General features: G+C 32.9%; 1 long non-coding RNA gene across 1 annotated transcript; it reads right to left on the bottom strand.

Moving 5' to 3' along the window:
• Positions 1 to 641: 641 nt before the first annotated feature.
• Positions 642 to 1178, bottom strand: LOC125503946. Its single transcript, XR_007281183.1, has 2 exons — positions 1044 to 1178; positions 642 to 914 (listed from the first exon to the last, which is right to left on the bottom strand). It is a non-coding gene; the product is annotated as an uncharacterized LOC125503946 (long non-coding RNA).
• Positions 1179 to 22496: the final 21318 nt, after the last annotated feature.

The following is a 22496-nucleotide window of genomic DNA, read 5'->3' as shown; positions in this document are numbered from 1 at the left end:
TTTCATCAGCAATAATATACTTAAGGGTCTACGTTGACTCGTAAATGAGTAAGTACTTTTTAATCATTACGTGAGTTTTATCACATAAATATACAATTTATTATAGAACTACTCACCTATACTTCATAACATGAGTTTCCTTTGATTCCAATTTGGTTTGAATCTTATTAGTAATGTTTGCAATACTCACCTGTTCAGATGGGATCACATTAATTTTCTATGACCATTGTCATCTTCTGAGAAGAATTTTTTTTTTTAATAAACAGCAAACCATATTTGCTTCACAAAACATTTGAAATGTGCACACTTACTCATGATTAAAAGTGAAAATCTTCTATTTGAAAAAAACAAACGAAATACAGAATTTGATTTAATATACAAAAGACCAGATTTTAGCCAAGTTTCTGGAGCAGTTCACATACTGAACTTGTGATTGAAAATAAATTGCAATATTTCTCAAATACAATCTTAGTGCTGCGAGCAATTTTACGATGCCTTATACAACTGGAGTTTTCCAGTTGTATTATTGTTGAAGCGTTGTTTCTCTACAATATCTTTATCTTCTTCTTACAAAAAGAAGTATAATATACTGAGGTATATAATGCTCTTGAAATGTCAACTATTAATAAAGAGTCCACGAGTAGACAAATTGCAAAGCTTACTGAATTGATCTTTGAATAATTTATGGCAGTAAAGAACAGCCACATATACTATCAATACAAAATGTGTTTGTGCAATAGAAAGACTGCGATACATTGTAATTACGGTGCTCAGAGGTGAGATACTTAATTTTAAAGCTCCTAATCATGCCCTTAAATTTTGGCGATTTTTGGACGTGGCAATAAATAACTCTTATTTCCTGTTGAGCACTCCCGAAGTATTAAACCACGCGCTGCTTGGTTCTGTGGCGGTTTCTAGAAAGAAAGAATCATACTCCGGTTTTGTAAAATACATGAGGAGTCAGTTGGACTACTTTTCAAAGTAATTTTGCTTAACGCAACAATGGCCACTATTGCCGTTTGTGACGATGACTGAATATTCACCTTCTTTCTGTTAAGTGTCTTAATTAAATAGTTTTGAGCCCACAACATCACCACAACCCGGTTTTCCATTTATCGTTTTTTAAAGAGTAATCCTGTTTGCAAGCGGAATGAGTGGGTAGTCGTGTCAACGTAATATATGACAAATCACGTCAATAAATACACTTAAAAACAGCCCTTCCCATGTCATTATACCATCCTTTTGTTTCTGTAAAGTAATTTAAAATCAATTCTCACGCACTGCCGCCAACAAAATTAACATCTGCCCTCTTGTACACGGTTTACGACACGTTGAGTGCTGCGATCGAGACACCAGACTTTCCTTGAGATTTTACGTGTATACACAGACATGCTTTACATCCGTAGGTACACAAACAAACACCAGACAATGGTAGGTAAAGAATGTAGATGGCTAATTTATCCTACGATAAGATGCATTAATGATACTCTAAATTTAAAGGCTGGCTTGTGAAGCTATTCCTCTCCATGCTTGCTTGATCCGAAACTTCTTCATTATTGAGCATCTCAACTTGGACACTAAACGAACCATGATTATTAAATCATGTATGGTCTCAAAATCATTAAACCTGCAACTAATTGACGAAATTAAACTCAGTCACGGTTTGGAGAAAATAACTCTCATTCGATTATGTTGAAAACAAAGTTCCAGATACCAGTCCCACGTAGATCAAGGGAAATATTAAGCGTTTCTTTAAATGGGTTCGTTACAGTTAGGAGTTGAAGTAACATATTTACGGCGATTAAACCAAATGGGTCGGTTGTTATCTCTTTAATTTTATCTCTTAGATTGGCGATTTAATAATGCGTTTAGCCACATATATTGTGAAATGCTGCGACCATTAAAGGTTGCCCTGCCTGAGCTTTAACTGTTTCAAATTGTTTTCAGATTAACATTGGCTGTTGAGTTATTAAGCTGCTTTCTGTAACAGTTGAGCCAAAAGGCGGTTTACAATTAAATGCATTAAAATTAACTGGTTGGGTTTTGTTTTGAGTTCATTCATTGGGTTCTGCAATATAAATATTTTAAATATCTGCAATACATCGCAAAATAAGATATAAAAAGTGTAGTTGACAATACATAGCAAGTATTTAATAATAAGGCAAATAAGGTAAAAGTTGTAGAAAATATGTTCATTTGCTCCAGAAGTGTTGGGGGCATTATTTTGTTGTCAAATTGCGCATTAGCGTCTTGTATTGTGTATTACAGTCAATCAAATTATCACGTAACTTAAAGAAGGATGAAAAGTCAATTCAAATTAAAAATTGCTATGTATAATTTAATTAAGAATCTACGTGCATACTAAACTCGATGTCTGATGAGCACTTTTTCCGGAAAATGTTTCAGAAGGTATAATACCACCGGAATATAACACCGCTTTCCAATTTTAAAAAAGTAATACATTGCAATGAGCAAAAAAATTGCCAGTCTTGGTGTCAAATGATTTTTGTTAAATTTCCATAGACTCCGACACTTAATTGTACAAAATAGTGTTTGTCTAAAACCCCTTAGCAAAAATGTAATATTCAATGATATGAATGTCATACTGACTCGTATAGTAAAATGTTGTCATCCGAAATTGAAAACATGTTAAGTAACTCGAACTGCAATAAAGTGTAATAGATAATATTTTGCATACACAAGACACTAGTTTCTGCCCATAGATAATATTTAATAATCTGAAATACGTTTTAAGACTGACTATCGCAAAACATATTTTCTTTAAAGTTCAGTTATCAGAAAGTTTTTCTCTCTGTTTGTCTAAAACGTTTACAAAATAGATTTCTAGTATAGCACAAATTTTAAAATACAAGCATATTAAAAACGAACACAATTTGGCAGAGTTATGAACTAGGTATATCTGCTAAATATTATAAAGTTGAAGCCAGAAAATACTTTCACTCAACCTGAAATCACACATTTGTTGAACTACTTACAATTCTGCGGCATTTAACTGTTCTGAATTAATGCTTTTTACAATAAAGCGCCTTTACACAAACATTTAAAGAACCTTAACTATTCTATCACAGGCTACATAATTTGCAAAATTTTATTGTTTATGTAGAATTTTAAACTTGAATCACTCCCTAGATGCCCATTTGATATATATTATTTTTACCCATAGATGTAATTTTATATGTATGTTATTGGTGGTCTCGATACATTTTAGATTGGCTTCACACATTACCACAATCCGAGGAAACTTTTTTTGGCAAATTCAAACAAGATTACACCAAACAAATATAATTTTAATTACATTTAGTATAACATCTTTGTTAAAACAAATTTTAGTTTATGATGGTTTATGAAATTCAACTTCCAAACATCTTGAATAATATCAAAAGAGTTAAGTTTTGGCGGCCTTAATAGGTCGACGTCGAAAGTGATTTCTGGCTAATGTGATGATCATCAGTTCAGTGTAAGCTTTCAAGCAAAAACACCTCAGAAAATGCAAGTCAGGCGTGCTTGCTTAGGCCGAAATTGTTTTCCACGCTAGCCTAAAAGCCCGTAACCCACTCCAGTTTTATTCTGCATAATATTCATCACATAGGTTGTGAGGTTGAAAAAATATTTATTCACATAATCAGGTATAAAGAAAATTCATATTAAATATAATTGCATTAAAACTACATCAGGGTTTCAGTGCTTCCAACAATCATGATTCAGCAGAACCGTGCAAGATATTTAATTCAAAAACATGTACATAAATTTGGGCCAATCTCTGTCAGATCCAAACCAAAGGATCAGCTTGAGATCATGCAGAATGAAACTGTCGCGTATTGTAATATGGCATGATCGTGAGGTATTGCAGCAGTCGACCTTTTGGTGCATCGCAGTGTCGGCGATTTAAACAAAGTTCAACTAAAAAAATTACATTTAGTATAAATCACATTTATTTCATAGAATCATTCTACTTCTTTCTTCTCTTAGAAAGCAAAACCATGATATTTCCGTCACATGAAGCTACCTTATAATCGTGATAGTTTAAGTTTGCTACATAGATACCGTAAAGGGAATGCCTCTTGCCAACTTTGATAGCGTTATTATTACCAATCTCAGTTGCCCAACCTCTATTAGCTTCAGGTTTAAATTCCATGCACCACTTTTAAATGATCAGAAACTTTATGACTAAGGAAAACGTTGGTATTTCAGAAGAGGTGCCAGTGTTTCAAAATTATATTCTTAAGGTATATTTTATATGTTTTAAATATAATATTTTATTATAGAAAACTACTTGCAAATCATCTTAACTTTCAAATGTTCTTTTAAACAAGCTATGAAATACCTCTTAATTGCTAAAGACAACGCCATAAAAAAAAACGTCTCATGGTTCGAAGCGACCTGAAAGCTCTTAGTTGAAAGCTTACGTAATACGCCTGAGAAGTCAAATTTCGAACTAAAATTTTGTCATTGTCAAGTGCTTATCTACACTGTTTCACAGAACCTAAGCGAATTTTCAAAATCCACCAAAAGACCAAATATTCCTGAGTTTAAAAAAGCAACTAGAAAAATCCGTATCAACAGAAGTAAGTGTGCTCTTACTAACTACTACTTACTAAATACTCTAAAGTTATTGTATTGATGTTTATTTTTGAACAGGAAAAAATTCAATTGAAGTGAAAGTTCGAAATGCCATAAAATAAATGTTACCAAAAAATTGAAAATATATAGTAGACAAACCAAACTCGCCAATAAATTATGATATAATATGTAATGGTTGTAACATAATGCATATGGGACAAAGATCAAGGAGTTTGAAGAAATAACAATTCAGCCTTCGAGCGTTTCAGCGTTTTATAGTCTGCTAAGGCCAGCACAGACACACTGAAAGGCTGAAAAAAAGGTTAAGATAAAAATTTGTAATATGGGTTTGTTGTTGCTGAAGAAACTAAAAAACTTTTGTCTGAAAATGCTTCAGAATTTGCCAACCAGCGCAAGTTTCGTGCCTTTAATAATGCTGTGGGAAATATTTAGAATTACAGTGAAAACGTGATGCGGCTATATTTCTTTGAAAAAGCAAACTTTTACCAGTTTCGAGATGTTGTTATCCAATGCGTAAAGCAAAGCTAACTATCGAATGTTAACTTAATGTAGAAAAATTACCGATTTTTCTGGACACAAAAATGATAATATAAACATTTCAGTAAACATTTGAAGTAAGAAGTATTTTATGCATATATTACAAATTACAAATTCAGCCTTGGTTAGCAACTGGCAATAAGTGAAGTTAATTGCTGGTAGAAGTAAATGTAATTCTGCGTTCTCTTCCATAGTCTGATGTTTATTTGATAAAAATTAGGATTTTTTATTCGATTTTTTTTTCTAAAGTAACGAAGGCGTTCAAACCTTCTTATGAAAAAAATGTTGACTTGTTACCACTTTTTATTTTTTACCAGCTACCATCAGAAATATATAAAATTACCAAGATTGTTTGTTGTGGCGCGCAGATGGTGGCAAAACAAAACTTGTTACTAAAAACTAACTGACATTTTTTTTGTCTGAGTCTGAGTCTTTCAAAAGTTGATCTTTAGAATCTTAAAAAGAATTATCTTTTTTATAGAAGCCCGCAGAAGTGGTTTTGCGGCTGAACAAAGTAATCAAAGATGTGGACAACGTTTCCAAATAAGTTATACCATTTTTGTGTAATCATGTATGTATGAACTGCCTGAGTAGATTCACAGAAAAACATGGAAAGGTTCACCCGAATAGGTGAATTGAATAATGTTTTTCGCTCTATCAACGAGAGTATCATCAATTAGTATAACGAATGTAATTAAATTAATTAGTACTTATAAAATGTGATGTCAATATACAATAAATTATTTCCTTTCCTACATGTTGGAATATCTTTGGAGCACATTTTGCTATTTGCTGGTGTTTCCTGTCTTGTAAATAATTAATGTAATTTGATACGCAAACTTTAAATCTCAAGTTATTCCGAGCTCAAAGATCTAATAGAGTTAATAGCCGGTGATCTTGGCTGGCTACTCAACTAAATCCATTTATTATAAATACATATGCCGGGCAATTATTATACAGCGATTTCAAAAGGAAAATGTGCCTGTCAATTGGACCAAATTAAATTAAACTGATTATAATTAATTCAATTCAAATAAGAGGGAATGACAAAAAGTATTCAGAACATATTCATCCAAAAAAATAAATAACTGGGTGGTTGAATCGGACCATTGCGTCGTCTTAAATACGAAATGAAATTTGCAAAATGAGCGCCTTAAGAAATATATATAGTGTGTCTGTTTGGCTAATTTTTAAATTATCGTTTTATTAAAGGAAATTGCAGAGAAATAGTTGTAAAAGCTTTTCAATTTAGTAATTTGTAACAATACATAGCTAAGGAAAACTTCACAAACACAAGTAAAAATCAATACGGTTCTTGATTTTTTTGCCTTTGGTATATGCTTGCTATATGCTGCTTTACTTAAATTATAATAAAACATAAAATTGTATAAAATATATAAAAACACTTCGGACCCCAAAATCTAAATTAGCGCTGCCGCTGGCCGCAGGAATTCCACTATTTTATCGATTTTAGCAGTACCACACAACTACTCAGGATCATGAATATGCTATTTATTTAAATTTCGTTTCTTAACCACAGCCACATCAAATAAGTTCAATTCAAAATTGCCTTGTACTTCAGTGGAAAGCAAAATGAAACATTCTTCTGAATTTAAATGTGAATTCAACTGTTAAACGTTCGTGGTTTTCATATTCGTTATTATTTAAGCCAATAGAAACAAGTAGAAACGACTAATATTTTTCAGTGAGCGGAGAAATGAGTGTCCAATTTTATTTGAGCACACAAAAAACACCCTGCATATAAGACATACTTCATTATCAGAAGATTGGAAGCTAAGGGGTGGCTAAATAAGGCTTTGGAGTTTGGCATTGGTGAAGAGTAGCAGTAAAAATGGAACGTTAGTCCAAAGTGCAACGTATTTATGGAGTAGAAGACGTAACTAAGTTTTTCAATTTTATCAAGTTTCAGTTTTAGTAGGTAATAAGATCCCGGTTTAGGTACTTGGCTTTATCGCTCAATATATAGTGGAAGAAAATGTAAACACTATTTTCCTTCGCCAACGTTGCAACTGTTTTTAATCCATCCTCAGGTCTCATGAAGCTGATGCAATTTCTAACATGAAAAGAAGACAGGATGTCACCAGAGGTAGGTTTGTTAGAATGATTCAAGAACAAAGATGAATTAGTCTTTCCGTCGAAAATTATTGGTGTACAATAGATATCCTTTCTGGAAAAATTGAGCATTGTTTGTTAATCTCGTTATTCTGAGGGGCAGTTTTGACTCTTTTTATGTTTGTCATGAGATTCGCAAACAGTTTACTATTTTCGGAGTAACTGCTGTAACTTTGGGTGCTGAGATTGGCGCGAAAGTACTAATCCTGCTTCGACACAATTTCGTAAAATAATTGTAGCGAGATCTTAAAGTGGGCAGCTTTCCTCCTTCAAGTTTTATCGCAAATCCTTTTTTACTACAGGCCCATTACATTCGCTTGACGCTACTGTATATTGTACAATTTCGTCGTCAAAGATGTCTAGTTCAGTGTTTGTTCGAAGAAAATGGTTGCAACGATTATCGTTATTTCCGAAAGGTAAGCAAATACGCTGTCAACTTTTCCTCCCACAACTTACAGCATAGTGAGACAGGCATGCTGCAAGATTGGATGATGGGAATCTTAAATAAAGCTTTTCCGCAATATTGGATATCTTTATAGTGATTTCCAGCTCTTATTTCATTTTGTTTGCCTTTGGCGCAGTCTTTCGGTTATCTTTGTTAAATTTGGTTTTTTATGTGGTGTTTAGTTTTTCAGAATTCCTTTCATCTCAGTTTGTGTCCGAAACCCAGCAGATCGTCTCATTTTTTGGTAGTAGTTTTGTGATCTTTGTCTTCGTACGTCTGAGTGTGAAACTGCTTTGTCGCTTTAGTGGCTACGGTTTTGATAATTCGTATTTTTTTGTGTATATTGATTGAAGTGGTTGTCCGTTGTCCTGCTGTTAGTGAGTTAAGTAACCGCTAGCTGCTACTGAAGAAAAATCAGCTTTGTCTTGGTGATCAGAGTGCGAAGTTAGGTAATTTATCCCATTTGGTGTTTACATTATTAATAGAATCAGGACATTGTGTGCTTCCTTAATATTTGCAATCTGCTTACTGATCTGTCTGTAGTTTTATCGTAGGCAATCAGAGCAGTGTCATTAGCATATTGTAATATGTATGCTGATTCGTCTGCTTGTTTGTTGTCTCACAAGTCATGGTTCTTCATGTCCTTTTTTGAACCAGAATAGAAAATAGAAGGTATTGTCTATTCTCGAGTAGGTTTTTGATTTTGTGAATTAGCTATTTTTGTGTGTGGTTTTGTAGGTGTTCCTCTGCGCCATATGCTGCCGCAGGCGTTATTATTATTCATAAATAATCCTGCTGGTTTACTGCCGTGTAGACGAATTGTTGGTATGCTGCTTATTCAGACAAACAGGGGGTGCATTCTTGTGCCTTTCGGATTTAAATCGAGTTGGTTGGACGGTATATATTTTGCGTCTGTGGTTATGCTCTTGTATATTGTCCAGTCCATGTTTTGGTATAGGTATTACTATGAAATTTTTAGGCATAAGACTAGGCCGCGCTTTTTATGAAGATAAGCTTTTTAAAATTCAACCTGTTATTGTGGCCAGTAGTTTAGCAAATTCCAAGGCAGCATGGAAACCGATTTGCAAAGCTTGTGTCGTTTAGGCTTTATAATGACAAAATGACAAAGATTATGCAAATATATAGCAGCTGCGTGGAAAATCAGGCCAATAAAACGATGTAAAAAAACAATGTGTGAATAATCTCTCGAATTGCAAAAACTTATAAAATTCTGAAAATTTGCAAAAACAAATTATATCTAAATCTTAGAATAATTTGTTTGTCTAATGACTGTCGACTCGTTCTAAATTGTTCGTAAACCGACTTATATTTCATGCGTTTTGATTTCTGCTTTAGGTACTCCTGATTGCGCGATACTAATGGCTGAGGAGGATTATAGACTACAACTAATATCAAACACGAAGTCGAAAAATTTAAGTTAAGAGCTGAAACAAGAGAGACAACCCTAAATATTAACTGAGAAAATAATTTTCGAATCGTCATAAAAAAAGCGCAATCATTTGCAATATAATGGTCGTTTGTGTGTGTCTAGAATATTCTAATTTTTTTACTTTTTTTGTCAAGAAAGCAGAGTCGAAGGTCCTAAAAAATGTATTGCAAATTTATTGTACATTAAAAATCACTTTGCTGCTGGTATTACATTACGCACTTTTCCACGATTTATTGGCCAATAAAGTGCGGCAATTATTGAAAGTCACCAGGTATAAGCGTGAAGCTTGAAATCGGGCTGCGATCTATAAATTGAACGATTTATTGGGAGCTTAGGCCATGTTGAGAATTATTTCAAATTGTAAGTTTTTTGTACATTTTTCAGTAATTTTTTGTATACTAGCTGTGCAAGGACGATGTTGCAAGATATTCTCAAAGCAAAGTGACAAGAAATTAGGGGTTAGCTTGTTTTTTCCGTTTCATTGTGTTTCAGTTGTCGAAAATCTGTGTTGTATGCAATACGCTTAATAAATTAATAAAGAAACTTAGTTGCTTCTTTAGAGGCATAAGCAAAGAATTTGGCCCTTTGCATAATAATTAATAAATGGCGGAAATGTGCGTAGTCTAATAACAGCATTACAACAAAATGTAAGCTTTAAAAAAACCTTAAAGTATTAGTACATACCTTAACTTTGACTGAACATTCAGTAATCTAAACATGAAAAAAATGACGCAAAATCTGAATATTTAGGGAGACAAAATTGACATAAAATCCTCTCTAAAACTGGGTGTCTTTCTTCGATCTTTTAGTTTCCGGACAACCTATATTTATTATATTCATGTGAAATTTAACATATGGGTGTTTGTAATGTTTGGTTTATGCGACCTTAAATATCAGAGGAATATGCATTCTAAAAAGAGTGATCGCCTAATCAAAAGTATAAAAATGGAGGTAGATTGATTTTTTATTCTTCAGGTACATCTTATACCTGAAAGTCCTTCCTAGATAGCAACAATCCCAAAACAAAATTGGGGATATTCACATTTCAACCTCTGATAAAATTAACCTCATATTCAACGATATTACATATTCAATACTATTACATAATTAGAAATTGCAGAATTGCGCTTGAATGAAAAGACAAGATAATTTTGAGGTTGAACAAAGGCCGTCGTTACGAGTCGTTAATGAAAGTTCATTTAAAATCTGCATGTTTATGTGTGTTTCGGAAAGATGTGGGAAGAATCATGTTTAGTCAAACCCACTCTATCTGTTCTGTCAGACTAGTGGTACTCTGGCTCTTTATCTTCGGCAATTTTCCTTATTACGAACTTTCAACTTTTATAAGCGCCTCCGTCGACGTCGATTGCAATATTGTTTCCGTGATATTAACGTAGAAACGTTGGCTGACACATTTCAAAGCACAATTTTTACCATTCAAGAGATAATGGATCGCTTTCTAAGCAGCTGGAAAAAGAAAACGTATTATTTACACGAGAATAAATGTCGTTCGATGTGGAATGACAAAAAGTAAAAGAACTAAGGAAAGAATTACATTTTTGGAATGAGGCGCCAGGTAAAATTAGTTTTAAGCACCAGGAAGACGATCGTGTTGGTTCTTTTCTGTCGGTCTTATAACTGATTGAAAGGTTAAAGTAAAATACTAATCTACCGTGAGAAATACCAAATGTTTAGGTATAAGCGAAAGAAATAGCAAAAATATGAAGCAAATTGAAAACGTGGTTTCATGTTCTTTTCAAGCATTCGTTTCTGGTAAAGAGAAACCAAAGCTTTTATTGCGCGCCATTGCATTTTCAAATTTCGGAATTTAGGTAAAAACTTCGTCTTAATCATTGACGCAGCTGAGGTCCGGATTTTGCTTTGTTTAATGAATTGAAATTATTCCAACTTTTCCAGTAAGTTAAATTTTTTCCTTTTGGACAATCGTGTCGATTTTTTCTGGTACAGGAACTGAGTGGCCAGAAGCTAATGTTTAGTAAAACAACTAGCAAGTTTGCGTACTCCAGTGAATGAATCTTTGTTTTTTACTGGATGATTATTTAAAATGTTCACGGTTTTAGGCGCTATCCAAATGTTAGAGATTCTTTAAAATTTGCAACAATTCTAGAAAGGAAATGTTACCAAAAAATGTAACACACCTCAACTTTTTATCAAATCTCTCATAATCAGAATGCCAACTATTGGGAGCGTCAACTAATTTTTTATTTTTTTTATTGTGTCAAAAGGAAAACTATTGTTTAAAGCGATAAATTTGATAACGTTGAGGCTCTCTGTTGAAGACGAAGAAGCATATAGCTCTAGACAGTGGAATGTTAAACAATCGGTAAAACAAAGAGTCGCAGGTTGTGAATTTGTGAAAATGAGGAAAGTTGGATTCAAAGGGAGCAACACCATCTGTTGACGAGGGGTTTCTGAAGTCGAACAACGGTATTTGTAATCCAGTTGAACCACATATTAACATTTCAAATTTCTTTTACCAGCTCGAAACCAAAAGCGACAAAATTTAAAACAAAATAAGTTCTGAATGATTAAATCATTAAAAATGCTTAGTGAGCCGATGGTTTTTCGCAATAGGTTTCCTCCAAGTGGTCAAAATATTCTCACAGTAATACCAAAATGAATTTTTTTGGACGGTAAATCAAGTGATTAATTATTATTATTATTTATTAATATCAAGTGCTTCCTCCTTTACTGAGCATTATTTACTGCTCCTTGTCAGAGATAAACGGCGAAAAATAACTGAACTGATTGGGTGCGCCTCTGAACATTTCGTTTTAATTGGACAGCGCAGCCTTTCGGTCTTGTTTTATAATCAGCGGTCGACGCAAAAGGATTCCGTTTCGGTTTTGGCGAGGATTTTCAGTAATGAGGCTACTTGCTGAAATTTCTTTTTCCGTCCGCGTTACACGATTTACAGGCATTTTTCGGATTTCCTCCGAAAGCGGATACTTTAAATTGCTCGATGAATTCAAGTGAATGGTGCGGTGTGCACGGTGATAGATAGCTTGGTTTTATAGAACCAGGGCTAAAGCGACTATGCGGGGGTTATTTGTTACAGAATTTGTAGAAAAAGTAGATTTATTTGATCAACTGATCATCGTCCAGGTCAGGTTTCACCGGTTATTTCAATAACCTGCAAAATCTACACTCAACCTTACCTATTAATAGGGCAAAGTAGCTGTGAAAAATGCCTGCGGGTGCCTTCATCCACTTCCAGCAAAAGCAACATCTACTTCTCAGTTCCCACCCGAATAGTCGAATAGTGTAATTTCTTGTTCAAAACGTTTCTTCATCTTTATTTCGGATATTTTAACAAATCTATAAAATTCCATTCGATTTTGAATATCATATATCAAATATCATATGACAAATATTTCCTCATGTGGAAAAAAGGATAGAATATGGTGTTTCGTCAGCTTCTTTTGCTTAAATACTGCTGAAACCGAGAAATTGATTATTAATTTAATTATGTACCTATTCACATCATATGTCAGTTTAAATTCAGTAATCAGTAATTTTAAAGGCGGCAATGCTGACCCCTTTGATGTGCAAAGGTGGCATTCATTTTTGTAGATTAGAAGAAAATTTATATCAGTCGTAATGACTGGTACATATGTACCCATTTCAGTGCTGAGAAAATCTTAATTCTGAAAAATATGGCTTTATCGATACTCGCTGAACTATAAATTAAAAGTGCAGAAAATTCTCTACGAAATACTAATGCAGTATTTCCAGTAATACACATGCTATGGGATGTTAAATGTTAATTCATGAGGAGCTCTTTCCAAAAATATCCATATAATTTTTAAGGGAGAACACAATATATTAACAATGTGGCAATTACTGGTCAAAGTAACTTCAATGATCGTTTAATAAATTTCTTAAACCAAATCATATTGGATGGTCTTCAGTAATAACACTTTGCATTAAGTAAAAAAAAATGGTAATTGTTGTTGCCTGTCTGCTTATCTGGAATTTTGGAGAAAATTAATCACACGTTATCATTCATTCCAACTCCTTATAAAATAATGCGCTCTTTTTAAATCGGATGTCATGTATTTTTTGAATTTTACTTTATTTGAAAATAAAGGCAATTATTTTTTAACTGCCCTGCAACACTGAGTGGCAGATAATAGAATCAAGTTAGGAATCACGTCGTGCAATCATTCAAATCATTTGTTCTACCGTGTGTCCAAATGTGTCCAGAACTTTATTAGAATAAATTGATTTCACTTTAATAATTATAACTACTAATATGTACCACCACTTTAAATCTTCTATTCAAAAGTAGGGCAAATTATTTTAAAGAAAAGCTTTGTACCTAATGGCAAGTATCGAGTATATTGACTCTTCTTAATTGTTTTGACTACATTTCCGGAGTATCTGGCTTACAGCCAACACGCAGATTGACACAATTTTAGGTGGTAAATTAACTTACGTTTTTACGTCTGTTCCTTCAGCATATATATGCATTTTAGAGATATATTTCTTTAACTACTTAAGTTGCACAGCATTTTGAATGATATTTGATTTGAAACGGTTCTTTTTGCGCTATGGAAAAATATTCTCTCCGTTGAGTGAGAGCAATCACAATACTTTGTAAATTAAGTAAAATATTACAATACTTTGTAAGGAATTTGTGACTGAATGTCGGTCAAACAAGTGTTCATACATAAAATAAAATAAAAAACATACACATTTGCCTGCTTTCTCGTAGGGTAGACCGCGGACAAAAGCAACATTTTTTTTTTGTTCTGAGTTGCCAAAAATGTAAAATGACCGGGAAGCATTATAACAAAACCATCAGTTCATCAGAAGGTATGAAAGGAATTTTCTTTGATTTTTTACTGGACTGCCATAAAATGAAATTAACTAGTGAAATATGTTTGTACAGGTATTTGGCTTAATCGGTCAATAGGTAGCAACAGAAAAAAACACTATTTTTTTGGTAGAACGCTTCGGTTTTAATAAAGCCATGCTCAGGCTCCAAAAGAGTTCATAGTGGTTTGAGTCTTAAATATAGTTAAAGTTATTAATCAGTAATATTAACCATAAAGAAACCGACACTAAAGTACAATCAAGTATTAAGGACAAACGACAAAGAATATATTGTTTGTTAGTTGTTCAAAAAACATAATTAACGAACAAAATCTGTAAAATAATATTTCCTATTCGAGAAATATGCAATTAATTGTTTTAGCATATAAAACATGAAATAGGTAGGCGATGAGATCTCTGATTCAAATGAACAGTTGACATTTGCTTTTATGCTCAAAAAATTTGTAAGCTGAGTTAGAGGTCCACAGATTATTTACAGACATCATTTTTACAATTATGCAAAATCTTACTAATATTGAACGGTTAATTTGTCCGTTTAGTTGTTTTTGTTTTTTCACCTTGTGTTTGTGTTTTGGATTATCTACTTGTATTTGTCTGACATCTATTGCTACCGTGCCTGTATAGCCAGTAAATTTTCGTATTTGTATAATTAGCGGGTTTTTCTAAGAGAGATTTTGGGCAGAGGCAGATTAGTAATAGAATTTAATTTAAAACGGTTTGTTCGGGCAATAGTTCAGAAATTTATTGTACGGGCCTGATTATCGGTACTTGTCGTTGATGATAATGGCGTGTTTTTCGAAAATCTGTACATATAGAACTATAGAAGGATGCTTAGGGTCCGGCCAATCTGTTACATAGAACAGTAAAAACCCAATTTGTGTAAACTTGTCTCAGCTAAATGAAACGACACCTGTTTCTCTCTGAAGTTGAATATTAGACCCGTTTTATTAGAGATTTATGATAATTAATCTACTCATTAATATAATAAAAATAAATCAATATAAAACTGTTAAAACACTTTAGGGTCAACAACTACAAATTTAAGCATCACCCGGATGAATTTGTACCACAAATTGGTTCGTAAACCAGGATGATTGTGTTGATCGATTGTATTGATTGATGTTGTTGTTGGCTGGAATGCGAAGCAACAACATTTTGTAACTTAAATGAGTTTTTAGTGGCACAATTTGAAACGATTTTTTATGTTATGTTATAATATTTTATGTTTTTTAAACAAGCATAGGTATGCAATTTTCACGCTTATTGAGTCTAAGGTAGACATAATTTTTTCATACGCATATACTCTAAATCAAACTTATGACAAAAAAAGCGATATTTGTTCAATGTTGTATTCTTTGGGCCGTACTGATAAAAGGTAGCGACGCCGCTGCAAATCTCTATTTTATCCTGCGACCTTAAATTATTGCGGAACCGCTCGCAGGGCAGATTTATTGTGGTGGATTTTTATTCGATGGCCGGATAACGAGCCGCCGAAAGAATTCCTCCCTCTTGACCGGTCGCCGATGAGATTCCGGGTGTTACGTTTTAGCTGCCGGTTATGGGTCAAAGCACCGAAATTCCTAAGTGATAATTTATTTGCTAATTATATTTTTAAATAAATCGGTTGGCCAGTGAAGCGAATCCGAGACATGCTACCGGCATTTGCATAGTAGACGCCTCTATTAATTTTAGTCATATAAATATATAATTAATAGACATATAAATTCTGTAGTGAAACCATATCAATATCATTTATAATTTTGACAAGATTTGATGTTTATTCCATCTTCTAACCAAATTATATCTAGTGTCCCTGGTATTATTTCTGCCTTAGAAGTACTAGTGCATCTATCTAAGGTGAAGACAACATAACCTCCTCATTGCTTTACTGATAAATTGAAATGCAATTTTATCTACACATATTATAACCCTCGTTTTATATTTAGAGTGAAATACGAGTTGCTGTAACATTTTATAAAATTTTATGTCTTCTTTAAATAAAAGGCAAATTTCAGAAAAGCAATGCTTTCTAGCTCTATGAAATCGAGGGCCCAAAAATCTATTTATTTTTCCAATGTGCCATACTGTGCCGCTTATATCAGGCCCTGTCGACTTGGAAGTTATTGGAGCACACTCGGACGGCGACGTCGTATAAAATTTATTAAGGTCTCGACATTTTTAGAAGCCGGATATTCACCTCACCTTGGTCATTATGCCTTAAAGTTGGTCATATAAGCGCGATTTCTTGTGGTAGGTCAAAACTATTGCCTAACTGGATTTAGATACTACATAAACCAATAAGATATTGCTGCCTTGGTAGAAAGAAATCGGTCACATATTGTTCTGCCGCAGGGGGTGAATGTCCTCAAGATTAGGTACGGTTTTCAAGGGAGAACTTGTTGATACGGTAAACATCATTTATAGTGAAGGTGGAATGTTATTATCGAGGATTTTCAATTTAAAAGAACAAACATAAACTTTGAAAATTGCAGAATATTGATAGATATACATTAAGTCGTTAATGACAACGATCCGTGTGAAACCCCGTCCTATTTCAGCTTTGCTGCTCTCGTCTGTCTTGCTTGCTTCTGTTCATGTTGTTTTGAATGTATTTCCTTTTTTATGTAAAATGTTGCAAGACATGCATTTATATTTTAGATATAAGCTTTTCATAAAACACATGTGACCACCAACGTTTGTCAAACAATTAGTCTAAAACAAGAACGACAAAATTAGAAATCTGTCTATGACGGTCTTCACCGCAGACCGTAATGGAATTGGCAAAAAGCATTAATCATATTGACGACATGCATATAGACGAGTTATAGAGAGCTGAGTTAGATATTATCATGTATGTGCATACAAAAAAAATTAATTGTAGACTTTATGCAATTACAATAAAAAACAAATTAATTGTCGCTTCAATTCGTATTCAGATTTCTTYATTAAACATAAATAAGATGTCACCTCTAGTTTTGTCCATAAATTCATATCAAATCAAAGCCAAATACATGGGTTGAGTTCATTTCATACGCATAAGACTATATTTGATTAAATCAAACCACTTSAAATTCATTTTTCTCAGYATATTTGTWYCTGGAATATTAAATSTAGAATTGTCAGCCTAGACTCGTTAAAGACCAAACTACTATAGTTTATGGTACACGTGTGGCTCCAGAAATACGGTCTTTTAAACTCCAAAAGGCGCCAGAAATAATCCACACCCATTTAATTTTACCTTTTTGCCCGTTTTCTGACTACCGCAATTCTTGGCAACAATCCCAGCATCCGGAGGAATAAGATCTTGGAAATTATATATCCTGGTGACTTTTCTAGCGCGTGTATCTTAGCTGGGAATCATTGTTTTCAGTTGCGGTAATTTCCGACATATTCACTATGTAAAAAACCTCTTCAGCATGTACGGGGTGCTCCACAAATATACCGACGAACTCTTGCGGACAATAGAAAACATCAAGAGAAACTCGTTTAGCTGAATAAAGAACATGTTGAAGTTAACAAGAAAAACTGTATTTTTTATTTTTAAATAACATTTTGATCCAAAATTTGTCAGTACAATTTTATTAATTAATTTGAAACTTGCGTTTTTAAAAACACTTTTATTTCAAAATTAATACAATTTTTATAATATGGATTTTAAATGTATGTGACCGAACGTAACCGTAGACTGACTATCTTTAAGTTTAATTCTTATGACTTCTGACCAAACATCTAATGACTGAATTCTGGTTTCTGCTGAGGGTTCTTTTATAGTTAAATTATGATGATCCTAGCAGAAACGATACTACGTCTTAATTTATAAGAATTGTCGGCATACGTGGCCATATAATTGTACCTACAAACAAATAAACAATTTCGGACTATTATGGTTCTGTTATAATCAAAACAGTATTTAGTAAAATGAGTTAATAGAGAAATTGGTTGTTTCATGCACAAAATAATACTATTTGGTGCTTTTTGCAGTTTATGTGAGGTCGTAAGATCCAATTTTGAACCGTTATGCAAACTGCTATAAAAATCTTACTTTCTACATAATAAATAATTTTATTTTTGTCTGTATCGTTACTTTACTTACAAAAACTACCAGTTTTAAGTTTAAGTTTAATTAAGTTTCTACTAGTTGCCCAGTGAGTCTTATTAGATGGCAGAAAACAGGCAAATATTCCTTAAAATCGAGTCCTTGACATATTAATGAGAAAACTAGTTTTTCTCAAATTCTAACATTCTATAGCTCAAAAACTACAAATGTTTATAAATATATTTATGAAATAAAAAAACTACTGATTTGATGTTTCCGCCTCCTAAAATTGTTTTGGTTTGTTTATAGAACCCCATATATAAAACTTGCAGTAAGACACAGGTGAACTCTGATGGTCATGCTTGGAATCGAAAAAAACGTACCATTTTTTCTGTATTATTATTTAGTATATACAAAAATAGTAAAATTAAAGAGAGCGAGCGATTCCTTAAGACGGTACATTGGGCAATGATGAATTTACTTCGACAGTATTTTACGAAATTTTCAAGTCAAGTTATAGCAGCTTCAATAACAAATATAAACATTTTCTACAGATATCTAGGCGGTCTCTCTATAGGATCGAATAATACCGTAATAGAATCTGCAAAGGTTAGCGGTCTGGTTTTTTTAAAATCAAAGAAAATGTTCTATTTTTAATGTTATCGAATAAAAAAGGGTTTGTTGTGTATAAATATTTTATAAGAGCTTTAAAGTGTTGTACTGAATTGTATGTACAGAAATTGTTAATATGGAGAAATTACTATACGCTGTACTATTTCCCAAGTCATTATTGAACTAATAAGTTCCCATAAGTATCCCATATATCTATGTGATATGTGACTTTATTTATAACATAAATCACAACGGATTTAGATAACTAAGTCGGCAACATAAATTTCTAGGTATAATTTTAGATTAGAGCCTATGGTTCATAATGCTCATATGCATAATTATGAAAAAGCCCGGGGGTAATAAATATATATTTAAAGTCATAAAACTGAAAAAGAAAATCATAGCAACCAATCTAACTGTTCATATTGTAGTATTAACTAAATCTCAAACCTACCCCCAGAATAACATTTTCCTAAAGAAGCTACAGCTAGTACCTAATTAGAATAGAAAAAATATATTCCGATTGTAGTGTGGGCGGGTAGGGCAATCTGTTTAAACGGCCTAATAAAATGATGCTGTTATCTTTAAAGCCCCGGAAACACTATCTCTAACAGGCAAATTAAAAATTCATAGGATACTGCTAAACTGCCCTAACTATGCACTATATCAAGCCCAACCACCTGCCGGGTTATCTTCCGCCCGAGATACGACACATTTAATACTTTCAAAGAATAGTTTTAGTTTTCTCGCCGCTAAAGCTGACATTATTGGAATAGTTAAGATGATATTAGATTCCCAGTGCTTTTAATTAAAACTGAAAGAAACGAAGTTGGTGATGTAGAGTTTGGTCATTTGTCTTATATGAACATTCCTTACCTTGACCTTTCGTTAATAAAGAGCGTAATAAAATGTTTACGTTTTCACAAATAACAAAAATCCGAAAGTAGGAAATGTTTTGCAAACTATCAGAACTGGAAGTAGGTATCAGGCAGCCAACACTTTAAACTACTCGGTAGTTTGGCTCATTTACCTCAGACTATTACCACTTGAGGAAAAACTACAACACTGTTATCTATAGTGAGCTTTTCTAGATACGGTGATTTTTAAGTGGAAACCATATGATATTTCAGCATAGTAACGATAGAAAATGGGTAAAGATCTGATAATATTTACTAAATTAAATTACATGAAAACATGTAAGTCAACAGGGTTCGTAAGGTCACAGTTTCGAAAATTTAGAAGACTATTATTTTGTGCGTTCTTTTTTTACTTTGCAAAAGCTTGTATCGACTTATCTATAGTTGTATAAAATATTGAAGTAAACATACATTAAATATTTGATATTGAATTGTCGGTCATTGCATTTGCATTTCCTACGACATTGGCTAGTTCTAATGCAAAATTAAGCAACATTCATTTCATGCTTGGTCATTAAACGCGGCTTGGAGAAAATATTCTGAACATCTTATGCAACTTTTTTTGTAGTGTTGCTACAACACTATTTTGTTTGTTTCTGCATAATAAAAAAGTAAAAAACTAATTGTATTTTTGGCAAAGGCAACTGATCAGATGTTTTCAACGAGTGTTTTGAAAATATATTAAATCTATCCATGGTGAAGATTTTGATATTTATTGAAGTCAACTTTAAGTGTGCGAAATCAAGAAAATTCGTATCAAACACTTTAAAACAAAGACACATTTCTTCAAGAAATATACCAAAGAAAAATTGTTCAAAATAAACTTGTCCAGTTATTACATCAATTTTATTATTTTTACTGTTTTCTTCGTTTCATCTTTTTTTAAATTTTCATCCCATGTTTTAATTGTAAATATATTACAATAATGTAAGTACTTAATATATTTTTAATATATAAAAAGTTATATATTTCTCCAAACTCGTTTTCTGCAATTATTATTATTATGTTACATTGGTGCAATTTTTGCAAATTGAAATCAGACGACTGTTGCCTTATTCACTTTAAATGCTATAAATCGTATTAATAGCGGTGGTTAAATTCATTCGCTCATTTTTTTATTTGGCCGTACCGTGCCATTTATAGAGGCGATAAAATAGTTTGCTTTCAAGCGGTTTACCAGCTGCTATCTTTTTTCTGTAAACGCAACATAAATAATAGCTGTTCCTCTTGCTTAATGAAAATTACTCTTACTTTTGACATTTGAAAGGTTTGACTCTATATTTGAAAGGTTTTATACTTTTTGTATAGGATTACGCTAAGATATTTGGAATTGTGAATTTACTGGAATTTGCCACACGTGCTTACCTATAAGACGATGGAATCTAAGTATTGCCATTCTTCTTCAAGACTAACTTGAGTAGAACACGAATGGTGTGGGAAAACTACTTTACTGAATCAAATTTCGACTGTGGTTTATGCTTGTTTCCGTTATTTGTCATAATTTAAATTCAAGCCACATGAAAGTCTACAATTTGTCATGAATGTTCTACAATTCTACATAAATGTATAACAAGAATTAATATTTCGCCTGTTTCCTGACCAGTAGCAGTAATCTAGAAAAGACTAAAAACTAATTAAGTCATTTAATTTCAAAACTAAGCTTCTATCAATGTTTCGCACGAAGATAAGCTGGAGAAATATATCTTGAAATAGTATAGACTGCCGAAATCAAGCTGCTGCAATGAGACTGAAACAGGAAAACAGCGAGTCGAGCAAAGAATTAATTAAACTGGAACCCTCAAAGTGAAAACACGAACTTGAAAACACAGGAACAAGAAAAACTGAAAATAAAACAAGTAACAAGAAAAGGGAGCGAAATGTTAAATGCAAGGAAGCGCTGAACTAAAGGAAAAATCGAGTGAAAGCGGCTGGGAAAGACGTTAAGTAAAAGAAGTTCACACTGTGAGCGGAGCAGAAAATTGTTGAATTTTAGTGCTATAGATTATTTACAAAGATATACAGTCTACTTAAGCTTATGCAAGCAGCTTATGTGCTTGGAGTAACTGAATAACATGCTTTTAATGCTTTTCCGTTTGGTAAACCTCATTTTCCAGTCAATTTCGTCTTCTTTCAGTTCGCCAAATTAATGAATTGTGATTATTCTGTAAAGCGGAAAATTTGGATTGCTCCTGCCTTCAAAGGCACATGCAGTGTTTTTTAAACAATCTAATTTCCGGTGTAAAAAATGCACACGTAAAGGAAAAATTTCCGGTACACAGAAAGCGTGATACAGTGGATCATTAAATGTTATCTACATTAATTTAAATTCAAATTTATCGTATTAATAAGATCAATAAATATAATACAGATACAAAAGATACAAAACACTTCCAGTATACACAGATCCAGTACTGGATTAGTCACCAAAGCATACATTTCTTGGGAAAAAAAATTCAGCTTTAGAATGTGGATTGATTTTGATGATGTTTCAGTTGCCAACTCTGAAATTTCAGATTGATTTTATACCCTTTAAAAGCCTGCTACACACTTTGAAACCAAATATTAATTTTTTTAATCAAAGCTTTATAAATACCCTTCGAGACACTGCAAAGCTGACATACGCACATATGCTGGAAGATCCACAAATTCCCCGTGGTCCTTAAACTGTTTTAGCATGGAGTTTCGGTTAAAACAAGTTATGTCGCTTTGGAGCCCGGGAAAATGGTTTCCGCTAAGTTTAATTTGCTTTCATAGAAGGCAAATATGAAATTGCATGTGAATCTGAGGCTGAACATGCAGTTGAAAGAGAGCTTAGTTGACTAGGATTTGTGGTTTAATTATATACGGAAAGTCGACTAAATATCGTCTACGTCTTTATATCTTTAGAACAGCATTCTTAAAAGC

The sequence above is a fragment of the Dendroctonus ponderosae genome, unplaced genomic scaffold, assembly GCF_020466585.1.
Source record: "Dendroctonus ponderosae isolate FM_Combo_2020 unplaced genomic scaffold, Dpon_F_20191213v2 Dpon_F_20191213_3, whole genome shotgun sequence".
Classification (NCBI taxonomy): Eukaryota; Metazoa; Arthropoda; class Insecta; order Coleoptera; family Curculionidae; genus Dendroctonus; species Dendroctonus ponderosae.
This window is presented reverse-complemented; position numbering and strand designations above follow the sequence as displayed.